At 45.5% G+C, this 27643-nt stretch overlaps 1 protein-coding gene and 1 non-coding gene across 8 annotated transcripts in view; one reads left to right on the forward strand and one right to left on the reverse strand.

Annotated features, from left to right (window-relative positions):
• LOC145360327 (polyhomeotic-like protein 2) overlaps window positions 1-27643 on the forward strand; it is a 256660-nt gene that overhangs the window by 45027 nt on the left and 183990 nt on the right. For 6 of the 7 annotated variants that reach the window (XM_080215518.1, XM_080215522.1, XM_080215523.1 and 3 more), the window contains one exon: window positions 23146-23247. The exons of the other annotated variant lie outside the window; for it this stretch is intronic. The gene's annotated coding sequence lies outside the window, so the exon portion shown is untranslated. The remainder of the gene's footprint in view (window positions 1-23145; window positions 23248-27643) is intronic. 7 annotated transcript variants of the gene reach the window in all.
• trnac-gca (transfer RNA cysteine (anticodon GCA)) lies at window positions 20322-20393 on the reverse strand. The gene has a single exon. It is a non-coding gene; the product is annotated as a tRNA-Cys (tRNA).

The following is a 27643-nucleotide window of genomic DNA, read 5'->3' on the forward strand; positions in this document are numbered from 1 at the left end:
CTGCTGATTTGTGGGAGCTTGCTGTGCATTAATTGGCTGCCAAGCTTCCTACATTGTGCGTTAAATGGATTTAATTTATTATTGTCACATGTACAGGATATAGTGAAAAGTATCGTTTCTTGTGCGCTATAAGGACAAAGTATACCATTCATAGAGAAGGAAGGGAGAGAGTGCAGAATGTAGTGTTATCGTCATAGGTGTAGAGAAAGATCAGGTTAATATATGGTATGTCTAAGAATTTAAGTGACTGCAGAGCACCTTAGAACATCCTGTGATCCAGAAGGAAGCATTAACACGAGTAACTCTTTGTGAAATCCAGTTGCTGCCTCATTTTGGAAGTAGAAGATTTCAGTGGTGAATGGGACCTTTTACACGTGTGTGCACGCTCCTTGCTTTGTTATCTTGGCTAATAAGAAATAGGAGCAGGAGTAGGCCATCTAGCCCTTCGAGCCTGCCCCGCCATTCAATAGGATCATGGCTGATCTGTCGTGGCTCAGTTCCACATTCCCGCCCTCTCCCCATAACCCTTAATCCCCTCTCATCAAAAACCCATCAACCCGCGTCTTAAAAATATTTAGCGAGGCAGCCTCCACCACTTCAACGGGCAGAGAATTCCAGAGATTCACCACCCTTTGAGTGAAGAAGTTCCTCCTCAACTCTGTTCTAAACCGCCTCCCCTTTATCTTGAGGCTGTGCCCCCTAGTCCTACTGTCCTTTCTGAGCGGGAAGAGTCTCTCCACCTCTATCCTATCCATCCCATTCATCATCTTATACGTCTCAATGAGATCTCCCCTCATTCTTCTAAACTCTAACGAGTACAAGCCTAGTTTATTCAGCCTCTCCTCATAGCTCAACCCCCTCAACTCCGGCATCAGCCTAGTAAACCTCCTTTGCACTCCCTCCAAGGCCAAAATATCCTTGCGTAAGTACTGCACACAGTACTCCAGATCTCACCAGCCTCGATTTTAACAGACTTTCTCCCTCCTGACCTCTGCTATTCTGCTGAATTGTTTTATATTGTAAATTACATCACTCTTTCCCGTTAAGCTGTGTTTAATGTATGGTTTCCTTAAACTGCTCCCCACGTCTGCTGAATCATCAAATGCAAAGACCGCTTTGGTTTGTTATGAACCCAATCCCAGCGAGATGTGAATCCCACCCAACTCAGACACTTGAAATGATGGCAATCTTACATTCCACTCACCCCCAGGGAAAGTATCTAGAATTGAGAATCTTTTATTCATTTGTGGGGCATGGGCATCACTGGCTGGCCAGCATTTATTGCCCATCCCTAGCTGTCCTTGGAGGGCAGTTGAGAGTCAACCACATTGCTGTGGCTCTGGAGTCACATGTGGGCCAGACCAGGGTAAGGATGTCAGATTTCCTTCCCTGAAGGACAGAGTAAATCAGATGGTTTTCCTGACCATCGACCAATGGTTTTATGGTCATCAGGAGATTCTTGATTCCAGATATTTTTATTGAATTCAAATTCCACCAGCTGCTGCGGTGAGATTTGAATCCAGCTCCCCAGGACATTAGCTGAGTTTCTGGATTAATAGTCTTGCGATAATACGACTAGACCATCACCTCCACTTTATTTGGGCGTCTTTGTACAAGAAACACATAGCAAGTCCAATGTCGAAACAATTCGAAAGACAAGCTACGTATCAGCCTTAAAGTGTAAAGGAATCTTCCTGCAACTGTTAATGAGAACAAAACTTTTTAAAGTTTATCTATTAGTCACAAGTAGTGTTACATTAACACTGCAATGAAGTTACTGTGAAAATCCACTAGTTGCCACAGTCTGGTGCCTGTTCAGGTACACTGAGGGAGAATTTGGCATGGCTAATGCACCCAACCAGCATGTCTTTGGACTGTGGGAGAAAACCGGAGCGCCGGGAGGAAACGTGTGCAGACATGGGGAGAACATGCAAATTCCACACAATCACCCAAGCCGGGAATCGAACCTGGGCCCCTGGCGCTGAGAGGCAGCGGTGCTAACCATTTAGAGTCTGCTGTTTATCAAAGACAGGATATCGTTGTGTTCAGGGGGGAATGTAACGGAGCTTTACCAGATTGACTCCTGAGGAGATTATCCTCTTGGCAGGGGGGAATGTAGAATGGGCTGATATTTTGTGGCATTTAAAGTAATGAAATGTGATTTTATTGAAACATGTTAAATTGTTAGAGGGCATCTCAGGGTGGGTGCTGAGTGAATGTTTCCTGCTGGGAATTCTCGAACACTGGGCCAGTCAGAGGAGACGGGACTGACCATTTGAGGAGTGAGATGAGAAGAAGTTCCTCGCGTGAATCTTTGGAAGTTTCTATCTCAGGAGAGTTATGGATGTTTACTTGTTGGGTATAATCAAGGCCAACAAATTTCTAGACATTAAAGTAACCCACACAGATCAGGATAGGCCAGGTAAGAGGAGCTGATGTAAAAGTTCAGCTCAATCTTGTTGAATGGTGGAACTAGCTTGAGGGGCTGAATGGCCTCTTGTTCCTGTGGAACCTGCCGCCAAGTATTTTTGGAATTCAGTTGTATAAAAAGCACAATTTGATCAGAGGAAAAAAAAGACACTTAAGGCCACGATTCTTCGAGGTAGTTCATCCCCCACCTGCCAGTGAGAATGGAGAATTTGGCGCTCAGCCAAAACTCTATTCCCAGCAGCGGGACTGGAGAATCCCAGCCATGAGCAAGGTTGGAGAATCTCAGCTTAAGCTTTTGCCTCCAGGGGCCCTTTTTTCATTAGAGAATGTCAAAACGCTCCATTAGTAAAAGTGGGGGGCAGGGGATTTCCACGGTCTGGTGTTGGCTGCAGGGTGCACGGTTGGCAGGGAATGCTTCTTGAGAAATTGTGGGTCCGTGAGATTTTTCTGTCCATTCCCAACAGAATTGTCACGATCTCTACGGATGAGACTTCCCGAGGTGCACTTTGTACAAACGCTCTCTTTGCTTGGATTGTGGGATCCTGCCTGGAATAATGGACTCTCTCTCGTGCGTACGCTGATGATTTAAAGTATGTTTCACCGGGCAAAATATGTTTAACTGATGCTGCAATGACTTTATGGCGTTGTCATGGTTACTGTGGCCAGTTGAATTTTTAATTTATTCACTGGTTGCCATGGATACTGAGATAGGGAACAAAGACTTTCTGAGCAGTGGGAAAAGCAAAGCACTAATTTTTTTTATCACCAGGGCAAGATTCTTCTAAACTTCAAATATGATCCACCCCCTCCCCCTGCCCAATCTACTGCCAATTTTAGTTAATTTACCTGGCAATCTTAGACTAACCGCGATTAGTTAGAAAGTTAATTGAATCAGTGCTCTGGGAGCGTAACTGTGTGAAAATTATCCTGAAATGGGAATCAACGCCATTGGAAGAAGTGGTTTGTGTTCAATAAAAGCTTCTTTCTTTAACAAGGTGATCATTTGCACAGGGGCATCAGGAGCATTTGAGTTAAAATATTTAATGTGTCCCAGCTTCAAAAAACTGAATGCAAAGTTATCACACAAGAAGGTATCCTTCAGATATAATCAAGGACCCCCATGCACCCCGGACGTTCCCTCTTCCACCTTCTTCCATCGGGAAAAAGATGCAAAAATCTGAGGTTATGTACCAACCAACTCAAGAACAGCTTCTTCCCTGCTGCCATCAGGCTTTTGAATGGACCTACCTCATATTAAGTTGATCTCTCTACACCCTAGTTATGACTGTAACACTACATTCTGCACTGTCTCCTTTCCTTCTCTATGAACGGTTGCTTTGTTTGTATAGCACACAAGAAACAATACTTTCACTGTTAATACATGTAGAACATTACAGCACAGTACAGGCCCTTCGGCCCTCAATGTTGCGCCAACCTGTGAAATCAATCTAAAGCCCATCTAAACTACACTGTTGATCCAATAATCATTTAAATGCCCTTAATGTTGGCAAATCCTCTACTGTTGCAGGCAGGGCGTTGCACGCCCATATTACCCTGAGTAAAAAAACCTACATCTGACATCTGTCCTATATCTATCACCCCTCAATTTAAAGCTATGTCCCCTTGTGCTAGCCATCTCCATCCGAGGAAGAAAGGCTCTCACTGTCCATGCTATCTAATCCTCTGATCATCTTATATGCCTCTATTGAGTCACCTCTTAACCACCTTCTCTCTAACGAAAACAGCCACAAGTCCCTCAGCTTTTCCTCATAAGACCTTGCCACCATACCAGGTAAAATTCTGGTAATTCTACTCCAAGTGCGGCCGCACCAGAGTTTTGTACAGCCACAACATGACCTCATGGCTCTGAAGCTCAATCCCTCTACCAATAAAAGCTAACACGCCGTACGCCTTCTTAACAACCCTATCAATCTGGGTGCCAACTTTCAGGGATCTATGCACATGGACACTCAGATCTCCCTGCTCTTCCACACTACCAAGTATTGTACCATTAGCCCAGCACTCTGTATTCCTGTTACTCCTTCCAAAGTGAATCACCTCGCACTTTTCCGCATTAAACTCCATTTTCCACCTCTCAGCCCAGCTCTGCAGCTTATCTATGTCCCTCTGTAACCTGCAACATCCTTCCACACTGTCTACAACTCCATCGACTTTAGTGTCATCAGCAAATTTACTAACCCATCCTTCTACACTGTCATCCAGGTCATTTATAAAAATGACAAACAACAGTGGCCTCGAAACAGATTCTTGTGGTACACCACTAGTAACTGAACTCCAGGATGAACATTTCCCATCAACCACCACCCTCTGTCTTCTTACAGCTAGCCAGTTTCTGATCCAAACCGTTAAATCACCCTCAATCCCATGCCTCCATATTTTCTGCAATAGCCTACTGTGGGGAACCTTATCAAACGCTTTACTGAAATCCATATACACCACATCAACTGCTTTACCCTCATCCACCTCTTTGGTCACCTTCTCAAAGAACTCAATAAGGTTTGTGAGGCACAACCTACCCTTTACAAAACCGTGCTGACTATCCCTAATCAAATTATTTCTCTCTAGATGATTATAAATCCTATCTTTTATAATCCTTTCCAAAACTTTGCCCACAACAGAAATAAGGTTCACTGGTCTATAATTACCAGGGTTGTCTCTACTCCCCTTCTTGAACAAGGGGACAACATTTGCTATCCTCCAGTCTTCTGGCACTATTCCTGTAGACAATGATGATCTAAAGATCAAAGCCAAAGGCTCTGTAGCCTCCTAGAGAGTCCTAGGATAAGTCCCATCCGGCCCAGGGGATTTATCTATTTGCATACTTTCCAGGATTGCTAACACCTGCTTATGAACCTCAATCCCGTCTAGTCTAATAGTCTGTATCTCAGTATTCTCCTTGACAATATTGTCTTTTTCCTGTGTGAATACGAATGAAAAATATTTATTTAGCGCCTCAGACTCCACGCACAACTTCCCACTACTGTCCTTGACTGGCCCTAATCTTAATCATTCTTTTATTCGTGACAAACCTGTAGAAAACTTTAGCTTTAGAAAGACAGTATCACTGATGGTCAGCACCCCCTGGATATTTGTCCTGGGAAATTTGGCGTCAATTGAATTCAAATCTCCATCCTTCTGTCTCCGAGTCAACAAAGCTGTCATCACAGCTGGCAGAGGGTAGCATGATGGAGATTGAAATTGAGTAAAGCATTGATTGGATTAAACCTTGAGGGGTGAGGATCATCCCGTTGCTACTTGTACATAAAGCTGGTGAATCATTGTCCCACTGGATTTCAGGGATCGCGTGGTGTAAGGGGAGGTCCTGTGGGTAACCTTTTTGAGCTAGCAGTTCCTGGTTCAAATCCCACTGCAGGAGCACTGGACGTTGTGTTGATTAACCTGCTTGCTCATGTAATGATCAGCCTGTAAATCCTTCCAAAACGCATCAGGAGCAGGAGAGATTCCTGGTCAGTTCTGTGTGATGTGGAGTGGTGCTGCTTACACTACAGCCTCATGACCTGTTCCAGGAAAACAGAGCGACAGAAACAGACACCACCACGTGCCTTGTGCAAATCTAAGCATAGGAAACAAATCATAGAATCTCTACAGTGCAGAAAGTGGCCATTTGGCCCACCGACTCAGCATCCTAATCCACGTACTGTCATCGGCCCGATCCTCATATTCCATAATCCCCTAACCTGCACATCTTTGGACAGTGGGAGGAAACTGGAGCACCCAGATGAAACCCTTGAAGACACGGGGAGAACGTACAAACTCCCCACACAGGCAAGAATTGAACCCGGGTCCCTGGTACTGTGGGACAGCAGTGCTGACCATCACAACAGCCACAAGGATCTAGGAGAAGATGTGAGCTCAAACTTTAGAAGGGAATCAAGATAAAATCTTAATGGGTTCATTCTGAAAACTTTCAGAATCTTCCAGAAGAGCGAAGGGGTTTTTTTTTGAGTTGTTGGGGCATGCAGTTTTTTTACCACAATCTGAGGCAGAGACTGGGTGTTGGTTCCTTGATTTCCCCCTTGCTGTATCAGGAAGGAAATGGGGCTGGTAATCTGCAATGATCGAGATCAGATATTTGGAAGAAAAATGGGGGAGAGAAATGGTAAAATGGATAACTTGGGTACGGCCAGCATAAGTGAGGGTGGAATGGTTTCCTTTACTGTACGTTATTGTTCTGAGAGATACTGAGAGGAAATTCATCCCAGCCTGACATCGCCAGCTATGGACGTTCTTGTGGAATGCGTGTAGATTCTTGGAAAAGCATGTTGACAGAATGAAGGAAAAGAGGGGACAGTTTGTTCTGACAAGTGGCCTGGATGCTGCATCCCTCTTGTCCGAATGTTACGGTGACATTACAGATTGTGAGGTAGATTGCTCATGGAGCCCGTGAGGAGTGATTGACATGTATCCCCTTGGAACTGAACGCTTCCTCGAGTTACAAGCTCGACAAGAAGCTGAAGTACCTGATCAGGGACATTTAACAATTGTTTTTTCCCTCATCTGTCAAATCTCCCTTACAGCAAAACTGTAAATGGAGCTGGATTCAGTCCTTTGGATAAAATCGGAAGATGTTCAGTTCCTTGACAAAGGATCAAGATGTTTACCTCCAGGGAAATTGAATGGTGTGTTTCACATGTTGTGGAACCCAAACCGCATCATATCAAAGAGTCGCCTGGTTAGGATTCCGTGTCCAAACATCTCCACTTGCTTGACAGAATCCATTAATTTATTAGGAATTGTGCTTTCTAGTGCTTGCAGGCAAACTCATTTAAATGCTTTACTGACAGATAACAAAGAGGCAGATGACCTCTGTGAAACTAAATGTTTTTGATCATGGATTCTGGGAGCAGCCAGAGCAGTGTTACAATGCCTGTGACCTGGATAGAAAATGTTTTTGCAGTCTGCATCTCCTTTTTCCTTTAATAACCTAGTTCATTGCTGTTGAGTATGTGGCGCGCCCGAGAGTTAAATCTCCTCCTACACAGGTTCTTGAGAAAAGGAACATCCCGTAGCAGAATAAGAGAGAATGAAATTGATGAAGTGGTGTCTCTTTTAAATCCCAGATCCATGTCAGTGGGAGGTGTGTAGATGTGGTCTAATCTTTGATTTTCTACTCAAGCTGTTGATCCGTCCCAGGACAGAATTTCATAGACACCCTTTGCCATTTGAGGAAATCTCCCGCATTGCGTGAAGCATGTCAGATCATAAGATGTAAGAGCAGGACGAGGCCACTCGGCCCATCAAGTCTGCTCCGCCATTCAGTCATGGCTGATTTTTTTTCTCTCTCCTCCCCATTCTCCTGCCTTCTCCCCATGCCCCTGATGCCCTTATTAATCAGGGACCTATCTAGCTCTGTCTTAAAGACACTCAATGACCTGGCCTCCACAGCCTTCTAACATAGAAACATAGAAAAACTACACAGCGCAAACAGGCCCTTCAGCCCACAACTTGCGCCAAACATATCTCTACCTACTAGGTTTACCTATAACCCTCAATCCTACTAAGTCCCACGTACTCATCCAGAAATCTCTTAAAAGACCCTATCGAATCTGCCTCCGCCAGCAGCCGATTCCACTCACCCACCACCCTCTGAGTGAAAAACTTACCCCTGATATCTCCTCTGTACCTTCTCCCCAGCACCTTAAACCTTGGGGCAGCCATTTCAGCCTCTGAGAATCCACCCAATCAATATCTCTCAACATCTTATACACCTCTATCTATTATACACCTTTGTCTCTCCACGGAGAAAAGACTGAGCTCTCTCAACCTATCCTCATAAGGCATGCCACCCAATCCAGGCAACATCCTTTATAAATCTCTTCTGCACCCTTTCAATGGCTTCCACATCCTTCCTGTAGTGAGGCAACCAGAACTGAGCACAGCACTCCAAGTGGGATCTGACCAGGGTCTAATACAGCTGCAGCATTATCTCCTGACTCCTAAACTCAATTCCTCGATTGATGAAGGCAAAGAGTTCCACAGATTCCCCACACTCTGGCTGAAGAAATTCCTCCTCATCTCTGTTTTAAAGGATCGTCCCTTTAGCCTGAGTTTGTGCCCTCTGGTTCTAGTTTTTCCTACTAGTGGAAACATCCTCTCCACGTCCACTCTATCCAGGGCCTCGCAGTATCCTGTAAGTTTCGATAAGATTCCTCCTCACCCTTTTAAACTCCCAACAAGTACAGACTCGGAGTCCTCAACCGTTCCTCATACGACAAGCTCTTCATTCACTGGCATGATCGTGGATGACATTAGTCGCATATTGGTGCGTATGACACAATCATCATAAACTCTCCTCCTTCCTGATTTTTAAAAACTATTGGTGTCTTTCTGTGTAACAAAGTGCATTTTATCTTAATCTCTACATAAAGAGTAGGCATCCTTCCAGTATACAGTCTCAATGAAAGATACTGGGCAAGATTGCTAATAGATGTGTTGTAATGGAACATGTCCTTGAGTGTTAAGTGGGGAGCTAATACAGGCAATACAAATGTCTTGCCTTCGATTTGCTTCTTCTTAAGCTTCCCAATGGAAACAGCTTCAGATTTTTTTTCAGCAATCCTATTCCAGCAATAACTATCACTAAGTTGAGGTCTAACTGGTATTATTAAACATCACGGCAGCATTGTCAGTGCAGGCTTGGAGGACCAAGGGGCCTGTTCCCTTTGCTGTAATTTTCTTTGTCCCATCAATCGACCAGCAGAGTTACTACCTAATGAAAGTTTCTTCATTGAAGAAGAACATGTCCAAATTTGCTTTAGGGTAAACCACAAGATTATTTGTCCTGAATTCAGTTGCAAGTTAGAACTGTAATGAAAAGACTTCTAATATAATCTGAATAATTCTGATCTTGAAATCTCTGCCAAACCCAATGGAACACTTTGGCATGTTCTACGTGTTGAAGGTGCTACATGAATACAAGCTGTTGTTCTCCCACCTTCCTGAATCCCACTCTCTACTTCCCAACCCAGGCTGTATAAAGCTCTGGTCAGACTATATTTGGAGTGTTGTGAGCAATTTTGTCCCCAGATCTAGGGAAGAATGTGCTGGCCTTGGAGAATGAGTCCGGTAATGAGCTTTATGTGTAAGGAACATTTGAGGACTCTGGGTCTGTGCTCAATGGAGCTTAGAAGGATGACGTGGGATCTTACTGAAACTTACAGTAGTGAAAGGCCTGGATAGAGTGGATGTGGGGAAAGGTGTTTCCATTAGTCGGAGAGACTGGAATCCAAAGGCACAGCCTCAGTAAAGGGATGACCCTTTAGAACTGAGATACGGAGGGATTTCTTCAGCCAGAGTGGGGTGAATCTATGGAATTCATTGCCACTGAAGGCAGTGGAGGGCAGGCATTGAGTGTGTTTAAGAGATAGGTGGGTTCTTGATTGGTAAGGGGATCAAAGGCAGGAGAATGGGGTTGAGAAACTTATCAGCCATGATTGAATGGCAATGGGCCGAATGGCCTAATTCTGCTCCTGTATGATCAGCCCCCTTCCTCAAATTATGAGGTGAATAACTTGGATGCATTTGAGGGAAAGCTGGATAAGTTCTCAATTCTACACTCCCTCCTGCCCCTTCAAATTACTGGTTTCTGTTGAAGGTTTTCTGTGATTTAGTGTAAAATACAGGAAGTGACTTTGTTTGAGAGGAGTGGGTGTGAGCCCTAACTGAGCATGGTGTGTCCCTCATCATCTTAAACTCTCCTCCATAACAATTCCAGTGGTGCAGGGATGGGTGGGAGGATAATGTTAAAATCTGTTCCCCACAGCTCTGTGTAACGGGTTTAGATACTGTCCTCACTCAGATGGTAGATGGAGTTTAATTTAGATAAATGTGAGATCATACATTTTGGAATATCAAACCAGAACAGGACTTGTTCAGTTAATGGTAGGGCGTTGGAGAAAGTTATAGAACAAAGATCTCAGGGTACATGTTCATAGCTCCTTGAAAGTGGAGTCACAGGTGGACAGAGTGGTGAAGAAGGCATTCAACGTGCTTGGTTTCATCGGTCAGAACACTGAATACAACTTACAGGCATTGTGAGTTGGGCCATCTTGTTGAAGTTGTACAAGACATTGGTAAGGCCACATTTGGAATACTGTGTACAGTTCTGGTCACCCTATTATAGAAAGGATATTATTCAACTAGAAAGAGTGCAGAAAAGATTTACTAGGATGCTCCCGGGATTTGATGGTTTGAGTTATAAGGAGAGGCTGGATAGACTGGGACTTATTTTTCTGGAGCGTAGGAGGCTGAGGAGTGACCTTATAGAGGTCTATAAAATAATGAGAGGCACAGATAAGGTAGATAGTCAGTATCTTTTCCCAAAGGTAGGGGAGTCTAAAACTAGAGGGCATAGGTTTAAGGTGAGAGGGGAGAGATACAAAAGGGTCCAGAGGAACAGTTTTCTCAGAGGGTGATGAGTGTCTGGAACAAGCTGCCAGAGGTGATAATAGAGGTGGTTATAATTTTGGCTTTTTAAAGCATTTACAAGTTACATGAGTAAGGTGGCTATTGAGGGATATGGGCCAAGCGTGGGCAATTGGGACTAATGTAATCGTTTTTTTAAAAAAAAGGGCAGCATGGACATGTTGGGCCGAATGGTCTGCTTCCATGCTGTAAACCTCTGGGACTCGATGACACCCCCGTGCTCTGGTTGTATATTGGTGCCTGAATCTGCCTCCACAGACTAGTGACTAACATGAATCGAGTATTTCTCCTTGACTGTCTGTTTGAGCCTGACTGCTGATTTAATGCTGACTTTATAGTTTGTCACTGCTGTTTATGTGCGATGAGGATGGACTTTAATCTCTGCTGTGCTCTCTTCGTTCCTTGTACTTGAGGAACATTGCGCTGATTGACTATCCTTGTCACTGACTTTGATTTCCAAATTGATTTTGTGCTCCTTGCTGCCAGCCAGGGTTGTAGGGCAGTGATTATGATCAATGACCCAGCGTGAGATTCCACCAGTGAAAAGGAGAATGCGGTGCCACACAATGAGCTGTGTTTGCCTGTTGGAAGTTTCAGGTCAGCGAGCTCCTCTCCAGCACTCGCAGCTAATAGCGGTGTGGCCAAGAGGCTGTGCCTCTCAGTAACAGCCCAGAGATCCAACTGAATAACCGCACCAGGGTTTGAGTTTATAACTGTGTAACCATAAAGAATGGTTTTGGAATGGCGACCAGAATATGGCACAATTATTAAAAAAGTGTGTGTGTGTGTGTGTGTGTGTGTGTGTGTGGGGCAGGAGGGCGCAAAATCCCATGAGATTCTCACCAGTGAGATCCCTTATCTTTTTCCCCTGCCCCTTGCTGGGTGGGAACCTCATTTCTATTCATTTTAATGCCATCACTCTGCAGCAACAGGACACCACCACCTCCCCCCCCCCCGACTTAATATTCATATCTCCCCAACATGGTGGCACGATGGTTAACACTGCTGCCTCTCAGCGCCAGGGACCCAGGTTAGATTCCTGATTTGGGTCACTGTCTGTACGGAGTCTCTGCAAGTTCTCCCCGTGTCTGCGTGGGTTTCCTGCGGGTGCTCCAGTTTCCTTCCACAGTCCAGAAGATGTCCTGGTTAGGTATGTTGGCCATGCTAAATTCTGCCTCAGTGTACCCGATGTGACAACTAGGGGTATTTTCACTAGCTTCATTGAAGTGTTAATGTAAGCCAACTTCTGACTAATGAATAAACTTCAAAGTTTATAGCAGCTTAGTAAGAACAGGAATCAGTCGAGGGGGACCAGTCGGGGTGCCAAGTTAAATGTAGCCCTGGGGTGGGGGGGGGTGTGCCTATGAAGAGTGGGGCGATGGAAAGTGCCCTTGATACTGCCATGATGGGATGGGTGGGTGGGATATTGTGCACCCCCTGATATTTCAGTGTTGCAGGGGAGGGGAGGGGTTGGGGGGGGAGGTAGTCTCCCCCAGTGTTTGTGGGGTGTGGGTGAGGAGCCCCTCCATGTCCGTGTTGGGGGGTATATTTTACACGCAGATTGGCCATCCTTTAAAAATGGTGCCCTGACCTCTGAACCTTGCGTCTCTATCAGGCCCCACTCTACCCCAATGGCGTCAAGCACAGTCCCAGACATCATCTGCACAAAATGCCAAAAAATCTGCTGTGAAATGTGGGCTGTGTTTCTGGGGAGAAATACCCCAGTTTTCAGTTGGAGCCTGAGACTGACAACCTGCTGGAAAATTCCATCCTGAGGTTGATAAAGTTATTTCATGACTGGATCTCTGACTGTGCTGTTAATTGGATCTTACTGGTTATTGAGTCACATTAATACAGCTCATTAAGGAAGCCTGTGTAAGGTTATGTAATAAAACAGTGCCTCAAAACTCTCTCCGGCAAATGTATCCGGGATGCTGCTGGAACCCGAGGATTCCCAGACTTGTCGCTGACGCAGCGTGAACAGGTCTCGGTACTGATGGTCCTACGATGCTGAAATTGATCCCTTGCTGGGAACAGAACCCTGTCTGACATGTCTGCTGACACTGCCTGTCAGGGCTGGCCTGCGAACACTGTGCACTTGCCCTTACTGGAGACATGGCATCGCTGTGGAGACAATGCCATCGCTGGTGTTAGTGTCTCACTTAGTGACGCATCACTGCTTTCCAAGTGGGAGGGGATCTGACTGCTGCCTGCGTTCCTGATCACAGTGCCCGTGTGAGAGAGACACTCAGATGTGGCTTCCACAAACAACTTGCTCACCTTGAATACCTTTGCTGTAGTTAATTAGTACCTTACTTCCTTACTTTACTCTCTGTCCTTTGAAGCTATATCTGCAAAAGATATTTTGGCACCAGTCATAATCCAGTATGAAGGGAACGTTCTGTTGTGACAGCTGGAAAATTTAACTTTAATTAAATAAATCTGGAATAATAGCTAGCGTCAGTAGTTAAAAAATTAACCCATTGGGTTAATTGTTTTCAAACTGGGATAAAAATGGCAGATTTCCTTCCCTCCAGAACATTGATGAACCGGATGGGTTTTTTAGGACAATTGATAATGGTTTCATGGTCGCTATTACACCTTTTAATTCCGGATTTTTATTGAATTCAAATTCCATCATCTGCTGTGGTGGGATTCGAACCCAGATCCCAAAACCTCTTTTTTTGGCACTTGTACTTGTGACAAAATTTGCTCCCAGAACGATGACTGCTTTGGGTCACTTTCTGCATGAATTGCCCAGACTGAGTGGCCAGGGAGAACAGGCTACACGAGGCACTCTGTAGTCATCCCCCAGTTACTGCAGACAGACTGTTGACACCTCCGTCTGGTCAGGACCTGGGTGCGGGCTGTTCCGTTCAAAAGGCAGACGGTAACACCAACTCTGGAAAACGTGAAAGTGACTTTAGAAGCACCAAATAGCAGAGTTGTGTCTGCCCCACAATCTGTTTTAACCCTTATACGATGGACAAAGAACATAAGAAATAGGAGCAGGAGTAGGCCATCTAGCCCCTTGAGCCTGCCCCGCCATTCAATAGGATCATGACTGATCTGAAGTGGCTCAGTTCCACTTTCCTGCTTTCTCCCCATAACCCTTAATTCCCTTGTCTGTCAAAAACCTATCTACCCGTGACTTAAATATATTTACTGAGGCAGCCTCCACCACTTCAACGGGCAGAGAATTCCAGAGATTCACCACCCTTTGAGTGAAGAAGTTCCTCCTCAACTCTGATCTAAACTGCCGCCCCCTTATCTTGAAGCTGTGCCCTCTAGTCCTACTATCCTTTCTAAGCGGGAAGAATCTCTCTACCTCTACCCTATCCATCCCTTTCATTATCTTAAACTGCGAGTAAACTTCTTGTTAGTACAACCAATATTTATTTAAAACGCACAATCAATAATCACCCACCCAACCAACAATAAGTTATCACACAGAAAATAATAAAGTTCAACTCCAATACTTAACTTTGTGTGACTGGCAAGTACCCAGGCAGATATTGGCCTTTATCTGCACACTGGTCTCGGTCGTCCTCTGTGTGGTCTGGTCGGGCTCTGGTCTTCCTTCCTTGGGTGTAGTGGCTGTCCTCGTGCTGGTTGTCGCTGGCGATGGTCACTGTTGTTGTAACTCGTTCGTGGGGTTAGAGAGAGATTCTTGGTTGCGCAGCACCCTTTATACTCCATTGGGTTTTGCATCCCTTTTTGGCCATTGCCAATCAATCAATTGGGATTTGATCACTCTGATCGATTAAAGTCCAGCCAGGTACTGCCACACCAATCTCCGGGTGTGCCCCCAATGGCTATGTCTGTAGGTGCTGGGGGCACATAGAACTCCCAAATAAGGGGTTACAGCACCCCTATGTCTGGTAAACAACTCAGTTTGACCAGAAAGTCCCTTTTTTGTCCTGGAGATGACCCATATATCCTGTGTATTCACACGTCCAGGTTGCAGCCTGTTTATCTCTCTCTTTTAGGCTGCAGTCCCTCGTTTCCAGAATTGTCCCAGTGCTTTACAAATCGCCATTTTAGGCGACCCCGTGATTTTTCCTGGTGCTGTGTCGAGGCCGGGCTGGTCACCAGCATGTTTGGATGCCTCCATCAAGATACCACAACAACAACTTGCGTTTAAGTAGCACACTCAACGATATAAATCCTCGGCTTTGAATGAGTTATCAGTATAAACATCAGCGAACTTGGATCGCTGTCTATAAGGGTGGTGGAAGCAGAAAACGTAGACACAATTGTCCAGCCGTTCGCACTCCCCTGCCGCAACGATAAGCAAAGACGGAGAACTTGGCACCGGCCAAATCTCCGTTCACTGCGGTGGGACCAGGAAACCCCACCAGCGTGAACAGCCCAAAAATCCTGCCCACGATTCAAAAGCGGATTGGATGGGCATTTGCTGGCCTGGGGATTGCTCCGTGAGGGAGCAGCAGGAACTCAATGGACCGAGTGGCCTCCACCTGTAAATGACAGCTCCTTTTTTTTTTGACATCAAAGGAGAGAGATGGATGTTAAGGAACATCTTTAATTTTATTAGTCATCAGAGATAGATGTAGGCTGGCTGTGTTTCCCAGAATTCCGTAGTGCTCCACACCATTGCTGAAGTGCTGGATACAATCAGTCTCAATCTCTCCATCCCTGGAATAGAGAGGGACCCAGCTTCAAATGAGTGTGAGTTAACAGAAGAACAGACACACTCCTCTCTAATCAGTGACCACTGAGAGAGGGGGAGCATTGGATTTTCCCTTAACGGGGAGCCTATGTTCAAAGGGAGCGTGGATTGGGGATGGGGATTGGGGATGGGGATTGGGGATGGGGATTGGGGATGGGGATTGGGGATGGGGATTGGGGATTGGGGATGGGGACTGGGATTTTACCGCCACATCACCTCGGAATTGGGGTGGGCGAGGCCCGCAGCACGGAATTCTCCATTGGCCTCAGCAGAGCGAGGTCGTAAAATCCCACGAGACAAACTGTTGGTGGGAGTTCATCGATTCTTGCTTAAGCTTAAACCCAGCTTCCCGCTGGGAAGGTTGGGATGTGGGAACTTGCAGTTGCTGACAATTCTGGTAAATGTGATACGCAGTGTGAAAAATGACTGGGCAATCTGGCTCCTCAATCTTTGGCAAGTTAACCAGACTTAGTGAGAATGAGCAGAAATGTCGGGGGGAGAGGTTAAAATCATTTGCTTTGTAAATTTCCTTCTCGTCGCTGTCCAGTGACTCTCTGCTGGAAAGTGCACCTGTACCGATTGCTTTCATATCAAAAGCGAATTACTACAGATGCTGGAATCTGAAACAAAAACAAAAACTGCTGGAAAACCTCCGGTCTGACAGCATCTGTGGAGAGAGAGTAGAGCCAACATTTTGAGTCTGTGCTCTGACGAAAGGTCATCTGGACTCAGTGTTTGCTCTATTCTCTCTCCTCAGATGCTGTCAGACCTGCTGAGATTTTCCAGCGTTTTGTTTTTTCTTCTCTAGATTGGGTTGTGATGCCTGTGCAGTTGAATGACTTTGCCAGTGTGTAAGTGACAGGTCAGCATTTGGATGAGGGACGCAGCCATTCCAAACGAGAGAGGAAACAAAAGGAGATTTTGGAGCTGTACTCTCATTAGGAGCATGACTAAATATCGGGCGGAAAGCCTCTGTACTTTATTGAAGCTGTGATTCTGATAGATTACTGGGTGCCACAGATGGTCAAACATGAAAAGACAGGAATAGACTTGCCAACAAGCCTAACCTCTGATTGCTTTGTGTTTCTATAATATATGATCTTAGCAATGCACCCAGCTGTAACACGATCCAGCACTCATCAGTTTTACTGAAGTTTCCTTGCAAAAGTAAGGTGCTTTGTAGCAAGATTTCTTTACAATGCGTAATTGGCCTAACTTTAAAATGATCAAAAACTGCAGGAGATCCTAGCGCATGAAAGGACTCGCTCCTCCCACACCCGAATATCTCTCCTCCCCTCTCTTGGACCATGTTCCACACATACTGATCACGTTACTGCGATCACCAAGGTGAATGTTTATCCTGTATTCCGTTACTGAGGGCCCATTCACACCCAAACCTCTTGTCTGCTTTTTCCCCTGATGCCCGCACACTTGCATTTTCCGGCAGAAATCATTGGATTCCAAACGGGAGAGGGATCTCCATGGTCGATTCTTCCGTTCCACCCCCCACCCCACCCCACCCCACAACCCCGAACCAGCTGAGGGCTCTTGAGGCTAATTTTAAAAAATAATTTCCAATCAAAAATCCAATTTTGCCCAATCCGCGTTCCCCAGAGAGAGACGTTACAGATCTGAGCTGACAAGACAGGGCCCATACCTCCTGTCTCGGGCTCGATCAATAAGATCCAAGCTAATAGGCTGAGGTGTTGGTTCCTGATCTTCATCTTCGCCAAAAGGCCGGGATGGCTTTAAAAAACTTGCTTCAGGTGAAGCCTGAGTGTAATCTCATTAACCTCGACCGAACGCAGGACCAGCAACTGTGCTTGATCTTGGCCAGAAGACCGAGAAGCTCTGAGGCTAATGCTGCAGTCCCAACCCCTGCCCTGGCTCACACATGTCTGGGAGGGATTGGAGCTCTGACTGTGAGCTCTATGCCATGTCAGTACTGAATCTGGGAGAGGGGCTCTGGCTGGAAAGTTTTTTTGCTGGTGGGTGGGGCTATAAAAATCACGTTGAATTCCAGTGAATGAAATCTGATGTCAGATTTTTCTGCTGCCTTTGATCCGGATATAACATTGTTCTGTGTTCCCCACAATGTGTTTTTTAATGATTTTCATCATGTGACTAATGAATTCAGCATTGGAATTGGCTTCTGTTCATGGTGATTTCTGAAAAAACATTGAACGTGGAAACTAGAAGCAGGTGGAGGCCATTCAGCCCTTCGAGCCTGCTCCCCCACTCATTTGGATCATGGCTGGCCATCGAATTCAATACTCTGATCACTCCCCACCCGTATCCCATTAGCCCAAAGAGCTATATCTAATTTATTTGCGAGAGCGAAGGATATTTGTTACAAATGCATTCTCCTCCCAATTAAATACATTTTTAATTCTGCTAGGATAGATCTCCTGTTTCTAGAAATGAATGATTCATTTACCTTCTGTCTCTCATGAGAGATCTCAGCCAGCTCCTGCTCTGACCTAAATTCTAATGGGTGATTAGAATGCAGGCCAGAGGCAAGGTAGGAATGACTGCCCTTGACAAAGCAGCATTTGACCGAGTATGGGATCAAGGAGCCCTAGCAAACTGGAGTCAATGGAAATCGGGAGGAAAACTCTCAACTTTTTTCTTTTACTAATGACTTTGAATCTGCACCCCCTCCTTCTCAATCTTTCCACCTGTGGAGGCAGTTTCTCCCACGCTGTCTAGATCTTTTATTCAAAATGAAGATTTTATCAAGCCTCCTCTCATCCTCCTCTTCTCCAAAGGAGAAGTTGGGACTGCTTTCCATCTTCATAACTAAAGTTCCCCATATGAGCCTTTTCTGCACTCTTTCCGATGGGTTCACATCTTCCTGTAGTGCAGTAGCACCCAGAACTGTACACAATACCCCAACTCAGACCGAACGGGGGTTTATACAAGTTCAACATGGAACTCCTTACTCTTTCATTCTGTGCTTCTTTTAATAAACATGATGTGGAGATACCGGCGTTGGACTGGGGTAAACACAGTAAGAAGTCAGTAAAGCCCAGGATCCTGTGTTACTCATTCTCTCAACCTGTCCTGTCACCTTCAATGACTAACGTACATATACTACCCAGCTCCCTCTGCTTCTGTACAGCACTTTGAGAATTATAACTTATTTTATATTATGTCTCCATGTTCACCATACGTCACATTTATGCATCAGCTTTAATCATTTGTTTATATCACACCTTTATCTTTTGATAAAACTTCCCAAGAGTTTCATAGGTGCATTTTATCAAACAAACAAAATCTGACATCAGCTATATGTAAGGATATGGGGGCAATGATGAAAAGCTTGGTCAAAGGTCAGATGGAAGGAGCGTCCTCAGAGGGGAAAGCGAGGTGGAGGAGGGAAGTTCCGAGTTTGGGGTCGAGATAACTGAAGGCATGATCACCAATGGTGGACCGATTTAAAATCGGGGATGTTCACTGTCTAACTCAGTGTAATCACTATTCATTGGAATTCAGAAGAACGAGGGGAGATCTTATAGAAACATATAAGATTATGAAGGGAATAGATAAGATAGAAGCAGGGAAGTTGTTTCCACTGGCGGGTGAAACTAGAACTAGGGGGAATGGCCTCAAAATAAGGGGGAGCAGATTTAGGACTGAGTTGAGGAGGAACTTCTTCACACAAAGGTTGTGAATCTGTGGAATTCCCTGCCCAGTGAAGCAGTTGAGGCTACCTCATTGAATGTTTATAAGGATAGATAAGTGTTTGAACAGTAAAGGAATTAAGGGTTATGGTGAGTGGGTGGGTAAGTGGAGCTGAGTCCACAAAAAGATCAGCCATGGTCTTATTGAATGGTCAGATGGCTGACTCCTGCTCCTAGTTAGCTGTTTAATGTGATTTATTTTGTTCACCTGCACCAGTGAATAAACACAACAGGACCACCATGAGAACACAGCCAAATGAAGAGATAGTTTGATAGTCCAACACTCAAATAAGTCTTATTTGCCAGTTTAAGAGAAACTGTAAGTGATTGTGTTATATTAATACAAGAGATTTCTGAAGCAAAGCTATATGTCCTTCAGGCAGCAGTGTCTGTACTCATGGAGCTGCTTTATAGTAATGTTCTGCTCTGACACAATCCCAAACCAAGCAGTATTGTTAGAAGCACCCTCGTGTGTCTGTATTCCCGTTTCAGTCTGTCTGCTTGTCATTGAGTCATCAAGGTTTACAGCACAGAAACAGATCCATTGGTCCAACTTGTCCATGCTGCCCTTATTTTTTAAACCCCTAAGCTAGTCCCAGTTGCCCACATTTGGCCCAAATCCCTCTCTACCCATCGTACCCATGGAATCATCTAAACACTTTTTTAAAAAGATGAAATTGTACCTGCTTCTACTACTACCTCTGGCAGTTTGTTCCAGACACTCACCACCCTCTGTGTGGAAAAAATTGCCCCTCTGAACACTTTTGTTTTGTCTCTTTCCCACCTCACCTTAAACCAATGCCCTCTAGTTTTAGACTCCCCTACCTTTGGGAAAAGATATTGACTATCTAGCTGAACTATGCCCCTCATTATTTTGTAGACCTCTATAAGATCACCCCTCAGCCTCCTATGCTCCAGAGAAAAAAGTCCCAGTCTATCCAGCCTCTCCTTATAACTCAAATTATTATTACTCATTGCTGTAGTTATAGACACTGTGTAAGGATGGGTTGTGTCACTTTTGACTCTTTTTTTTGCTGAGATAATGACTGGATAGGGGGCACCCAGATTTGAACTGGGGATCTCTTGATCTGCAGTCAAATGCTCTACCACTGAGCTATACACACTCATAACAAGATGGATGGTATGACGAGATGGATGTTGATTGAAGTCATTCATCAAGCTAGTGGCTGGAAGCCAAGCTTCCTCTCTGACCTACAAGTTTCTGGCAGCAGGTGACCACAACCAAACATTGGTTTAGAGAACCACATCCATCAGCGAATAGACAGCAGAGCTGCCTGGGCATCAAGTAAACGGGAGTTCACAATCTGACCTCCTCCCACTCTGAGCAACTGCTGCTTTTAATTCCTTAGTGCAGTTTTTTTATATTTCTTCTCCTGGGTTGGGGTTTCCTCCATGACCTTTCTGAAGGGCTACAGTGCATGTTACAGAATGTCTCCACTGGGATCTGTCAGCTCTGGGAATGCTGACTTCTTTTGTCCCCCCCCAAGTTTGGAGTTCTCCGGACTGAATTAGAACTGATTCCAACAGCTGCATCCCTCCAACTCCATCTCCCTATTCCAGATTTTAACCTGGCATAGAGACTTCTTACTGTCCCGTTTGGTTAATAAGAGTGAATCAGTCAAAGGCAGGGAGTCCGATGGGTTTATTTGGTACCCACTGCCCCCTTCACCAGCTGATGAAAGGGCAGCACTCTGAAAGCTTGTGCTACCAAATAAATCTGTTGGACTTCAACCTCGGGTTGAGAGACTACTAACTGTGCCCACTTCAGTCCAAAGCCGGCATCTCCACATCATAACCAAACGGGTACGGTGTTAAGAAACGTGGAGTAATGGTGGGAATTTGGAACTAGCTCATTGATTGGCCGTGATCTCAGTGAAAGGTGCGTAACTGGTGTTTAATTGCTTCTTTCTGTCCCTACATTGGTCAGTTCAATATAACTAAACCTGAAGGTTTGAGATGGAATAGTCCAATGGGAGATATGAGCTGAGTGTGGGGGGTCAGCAGCATTCAGTCCCTCTGCTGGTTCATCCCCACGATCCCAGCCTTGAGTCAGATTGGCTGCATGGAAAATGATGGACAGCCAGCAAAGTTACTAGAATTCCCGGTCAGCATTGCGAGGAAGCCTGTGTTGGCCTGGATCACGTCCTGAGGAGTTGCTGAGGCTTTTGGGAATGTGTGGAAGTTAGCTGCTCTTGTCCCTCACCGTCTCCGTGCTCAGGCTGGCAGCTCCCACCTCCACCAGAAGGATATCTAAAGTGCCTCCCAGTGTTGGGAGCCCTGATTGGATAATGAACCCACCCCTTGGCCTTTCGTTAGCTGGAACATTGAAAAGTATGGTGGGCATCCTTTAAATGTCAAATCACCACAGTCCCAGGTGACCAGAAGCTGCTCACCCCTTTGAGTGGGTGGGGGAGGGGTAGTGGTAACTGGCTGGTACTGATTTAACCTAAGGATCACCACACCTCAGGCAAAGGGCAAGGTTGAGAAGGCTGGTATGGCATCACTCTGCATCATTAACCAGCTGTCCAGCCAACTGAGCTAAACAGATGCCCCACTTAAAGCATACTTGCTGGGTTGGGACCTGGAACTAGCCCCCATGTGTAACCAGAGGGCACCACCTCAGGCTAAAGGGACGATCCTTTAAAACAGAGATGAGGAATTTCTTCAGCCAGAGAGTGGGGAATCTGTGGAACTCTGTGCTGCAGAAGGCTGTGGAGGCCGGGTCACTGAGTGCCTTTAAGACAGGGATAGCTAGGTTCTTGATTGATAAAGGGATCAGGGATTATGGAAAAAAGACAGGAGAATGGGAATGAGGAAAAGAAACTCAGCCATGACTGAATGGTGGAGCAGACTTGATGGGCTGAGTGGTCTAATTCTGCTCCTATGTCTTATGGCCTGTGGCTCCTGAAACTAGTGGAAAACCTTGCCCATGAAGTCCTGCTCCTGACACACCGGTGCTCACAGGGTACAGCTTTATACTTTGATTTAATATTTCACCCTCAGGTGAAAGAGATGTTGCCTTGCTCAGTGAAGTCTGTGGTTTTGGAGTTCTGGTATTCATTAATATTACACTTCATCCAAAGAGAGCCTCCAGTCAGCTTGAGGCCTTGTGTGGAAAATGATAGGCCTCATCTCTGCCTATTAATGTTAATTCACAAAGCAACAAGACTGGGAAACAGACTTGTTCATGTTCTTGATCAAGTGCCACACACAATGTGGAATTTATAAGGGAGAGAAAGTTGATCTGAATGAAATGTTGAGGTTTTCAAACTGTATACAGACGATGTTAATCGTGCGATATCATTGCTTGGCTCCTCCAGCGATGAGGAACAGTGTGTGAATAGTGAACTCTAGACCAATCTGATTGCCCGCCATGTAACCGAGAGCGGAAAGCCACACCACCAGCGGAGAATGAGGATTTCCCAGCAAGCAGCCGGGTTGGAGTTTGAGACGTAGTGTCAGAGCCATCTCCTCCAGTCCCCATCGTGTGAGAGGCTAAATTGTAATTTTCCAGATGTATTTGCCTCCTAATTAGCCTGGAGTTTGAGTGCCTTTTGATTCTCCCAGGAGATTGCAAGGCTTTAGGGTGGGGGAGGGAGCGTATAATTATTAAGTTGTACAAAGAACGTCCATTTTATGAGCCAGTGGGAGAGAGCAGTGACTCTCTTCCTGTTCATCATTGTAACACCTTCATGTGTAGCCCAGGGTTTGTGTATGTTCTGGATGAGGTTGAATATCCTTCTTGTTTCCTGAGTCGAATGTTTTCATTTGTAAAATGACGATAGAGAACTGTGAATAAACATGAAGCCCACAATTTTCCCCCCACCCTTTAATTAGAAATATATTTTCTCCTAGTTCTTAACCGTGAGCGCACAGGACGGACTAAACTTGGACAGAGTGTGGTGATCCCTCGATTACGTTGCAGAGGGAGCAGTAATGTGCTGATCTTTGGGTGATGTGAGTACAATGAGTGCTGCTCCTCGCTACTTTACAGTGACAGGGTGGATCTTCCCAATAAACTTGTATTTCTATAGCTTCTTTCACAGCCTAAGGATGTTTCAGACTGAGGTACAGCCACTGTTGTGACATAGGAAATGCAAATACTAGCACAGAAAGATCCCACAAAGTGCAATGTGTAAATGACCACATAATCTGTTTCCTGTGATGTTTGTTGAGGGAGAATGTCGATGAGCAGGTAAATCTTGGCCAGGTCACTCGAGCTAACGCAGCTTCTCAGAATACTGACACGCTATCATCTAAAGTTTCAAAGTTTGTTTGTTAGTGTCACAAGCAGGCTTACATTAACACGGCAATGAAGTTACTGTGGAACTCCTCTAGTTGCCGCACTCGGCGCCTGTTCAGGTACACTGAGGGAGAATTTAGCACGGCCAATGCACCCTAACCAGTACATCCTTTTGGACCGTGGGAGGAAACTAGAGCACCTGGAGGAAACCCACACGGACACAGGGAGAATGTGCAGACTCTGCACAGACAGTGACCCAAGCCTGAAATGGAACCCAGGTCCCTGACGCTGTGAGGCAGCAGTGCTTGCCACCGTGCTGACCCATTTTACTCTGACCTGAAAGGACAGACCAGACCGATCCCTCGGTTTCATCCTCGGAAAGAGGATATTTCAGACAATGCAGCACTCGTTCAGTATTGCACTGAGACATCAGCCTGGAATGAACCCTAATTTCCTGACTTGGGCAAAGTGTTGGTGACCAGAACAGGGCACCTTTACCCTGATCTCTATGAGCATACGCCCTATGCCATGGAGTCTGCATTGTTAGAGTGACCAACTAGCCTGACGTTGATCAGGTATCGATTCTGGAGCCTCTGTAATGTTGGTACCACAGTGCACCAACTATTAAACCATTAGCTAAAGTTGTGCATATATTAACTGTAGAGATAGCTGGAGGATCATAGAATGCTGACAGCACAGAAGGAGGCCATTTGACCCATTGTGTCAGTGCTAGCTTTCTGCAAGAGTAGCTCCGAGTTAAACTCCCAAGCCCATTGGTCTACAAACTCCCTCCACCACTGACATATAGTGGTAACAATGTGAACCATCTACAAGATGCATTGCACCAAGGCTCCTTGGGTAGCACCTTCCAAACCCACGACCACTAACGTGTAGAAGGACAAGAGCAACAGATACCTGGGAACACCCCCAGCTGGAAGTCCCCTTCCCAACTTGGAAATATATCACCGTTCCTTCTTGTGGCAGGATCCAAATCCTGGTACCCCCTTCCCTCACAGCACTGGGGGTGTACCTACATCATATGGACTGCAGAGGTTCAAGAAAAAGTCTCCCAACACCAGGTTAAAGTCCAACAGGTTTATTTGGTAGCAAAAGCCACTAGCTTTCGGAGCACTGCTCCTTCGGGTGAGTGGGAGTTCTGTTCACAAGTAGGGCATATAAAGACACACACTCAAGTTACAAAATAATACAAATGTTGACCAGCCAGTGACATCCACATCCCATAAAATGAACTTTAAAAAATCCTCTTCAAAGCCAACATGACTACAGTGGGCTGAATGGCTTCCTGGAGTGCCGCAAGATTCTAAATAAATGCAAACAGGATGCACAGAATCAAGAGACAAGCAAGTGGGAATAGAATATTTTTTCAGGTCTTTAATCAAACTCTGATTAGATTTGAGTTAAATCTGTTTCTAATTTTAAAAGAAAACTCTTGTAAATGAGTGGATTTTTAAAAAAATTCCTCTCTTGCTACAATAACACACAGTTCGAACGCAATGCTGCTCTTTCCCACTAGCCACTTCCTTGCATGCCTTCTGCATGTCAATGAATATCTGCGCAGTGCCTCAGTTGGGGAACCTTCAGCCACCCAGCATTACATCTGCACTGCCTTAAAGGCATGGGGAATTTAAATGAGGCATGTGGATTTCCCACCAGCGCACACCGCCCCCCCCCCCCCCCCCACCACCTCTCTCTCTCACGCCACAGAAACTCCCACCCCTCGCTCTTGGGAATGAGCAGCAGCTGGGAAATGGAATGATAGTTTCAGTTTAATTGAGGGTGTGTGGCAGTGGGAGACCTGCTATTTATTTAGCCTTTCAAATAATGAGAATGACCTGATTTTCCTTTTAATACAGTTGTGTGTGTGTGTGTGTGTGTGTGTCTGTCTGTCTGTCTGTGTGTGGGAGCTTCCTAACAAAGGTGGTCTCTTATAGATGGGGAAGGCACAAGGTAAGTCCCCTGTGCTGTCTGTCCATAGTCAAATTTGATGTGGGCAAACATTTCTTTGCAAGTCTTTGTGCTGTTTATGGTATTTAGAGTCTGGGGGGATGTGGAGAATTGTTATACTTGGTTTTTACGATGTAAGTGTCGAGGGATATCCCAGATGAACATGTTCCAGGATAGTTAAATACATCTAAATAATCCACAACGGATCATTCCTATTTAATGAATATTCTAGTCTCAATGCCACTCGCTGGTGTGTGCTGGATTTAGTGTGTTACCCAGTGTGATTAGTGTGTTGGAAGTATGCTCGACTCTTGTTACTCTGTGGCTGTGGTGCTGTTTTTCTGAAGCAGGAGCTGCTGTCCACTCAAAGGGTTAAACGCGTCAGGCCTCTGACTGGCGACAGGACCTGGTGGGCAAGTCACAGACAGGCTGTCCTCTCGACAACCCTCTCTGTGCCTTTGTGCTGTGGCATGGCTTGTTGGTGTTACAGAGAGTGCAAGCCAGGCAGACAGTGTGACGTGACCTCACCGCTCTCCCACAGCAACTAGGAAAGTGAGGAAACAAATTGATCTGGAATGTGGTGGAGAAGGGGGGAGGCGAGGAGGGGGATGGGGAGATGTGCTCAGTGGATTGGAGACTTTTCCAAGTCCTCCAGGAACCCAAAGGCCTTATTGAAAGAATAACAGTGCGGCAACGATCAGTGATTTATGAAATAGGAAAGATGAGGGAGAACCTATTTGAAAACAAGAAATATAAGCATTGGGGATGGACGGCTGTGGAGAATGTCACTTTATTGTCCATTTCTTTTTAGTGCAAATGAGATATTATCACTCTCTCTGATTTGTCAATGCCATCACTCGCCTTCCTTCAGGGCAAACCCACAGGTGAGGTTAGAAAGGTACTCACTGTGCGAGGGTTTTTGCTTGTTTGAGTAACAATGGAGGTCCAAATGTTTAAAGATCTTTTGAGGAAGCAGAATCTGAACATCAGAGTGGATTATTCCCCAAAGCTGTTTCATTCCTGTTACCGAATTATAAAAACGCTGACTTCAGGCCCTCTGCAGCCTCTGTTTTCCCAGTGACTGACCCCAGCTGTACACAGCTCCCTGACTGTTGTTGCTGAATCAGCTGGTCAGAACTCTGTTCTGAGCGATATCCCCACACAGCCTAATCAGGAACCAATACCCATCTCCGGGGGCTGGAGCCGGTTATAGAATTAAAACCTCCTGACGAAAGGGGCATCCTGACTTGAAATAAATTGAAATCTTGATACGTTTTGGGATTTGGACATGAGCCCTTTGGGAATCCAGCAAGGAACTGTTACAGTTACATCCAATGTACAACACAGAAATAGGCCATTTGGCCCCACTGGTCGATGCTAACATTTAGTCACCACACTAATCTCGCCCTCTCCTCTCGCTCTATCAGAACGTTTTTCTATTCCCTGATGTAATTATCCACCTTCACCCTTAAATTCACCTCATCCACTCCCTGACTGAGGTACGTAAAGAATCTTACCACAGAGGAAGTTGCTGCCACAGTCACGGTGAAAGAGGAGGTGGCTGAGACAGGATGTGCTGAAGGGTGAGAGACACTGGAAAGGCTGGCTTTACTTGGATGATAAATGGCCTGAGGTTACACAGAAATCAGAAGCAGGATTAGGCCGTTTGGCCCCTCGATCCTGCTCTGCCATCCACCTTAATCGTGGCCGATATTCTCAGTGAGGGTGGAAATAGCAGAAGCAATGACCACGTTCTTCCTGGATACTGGGGTGGTACCAAAGGACTTGGACAATTGTAAATGTTCAAAAGAGCTTGAGAATAATCTCGGGAACTACAGGCAGTCTGTTTAATCTGTGGTGGAAAAGCTTTTCGAAACGATGATCTGGGACAAAACGAGTTGTTTGGACAAATGTCAATTACTTAAGGAAAGTAATTAACGTCAATTACTTAGCGTGGATAGAGGATTGGCTGTCAAATAGGAGGCAGAGAGTGGGGGTCAATGGGTGCTATTCGGATTGGCGGTTGGTGACCAGTGGAGTGCCCCAGGGATTGGTGCTGGGGCTTCAGCTATTTACCATTTATATAGATGATCTGGAGGAGGGAGCCGAGTGTAAGGTGTCGAAATTTGCTGATGACACAAAGAT

This window comes from Carcharhinus amblyrhynchos, chromosome 30 (genome assembly GCF_965287045.1).
Source record: "Carcharhinus amblyrhynchos chromosome 30, sCarAmb.v2.hapA, whole genome shotgun sequence".
NCBI classification, from domain to species: Eukaryota; Metazoa; Chordata; class Chondrichthyes; order Carcharhiniformes; family Carcharhinidae; genus Carcharhinus; species Carcharhinus amblyrhynchos.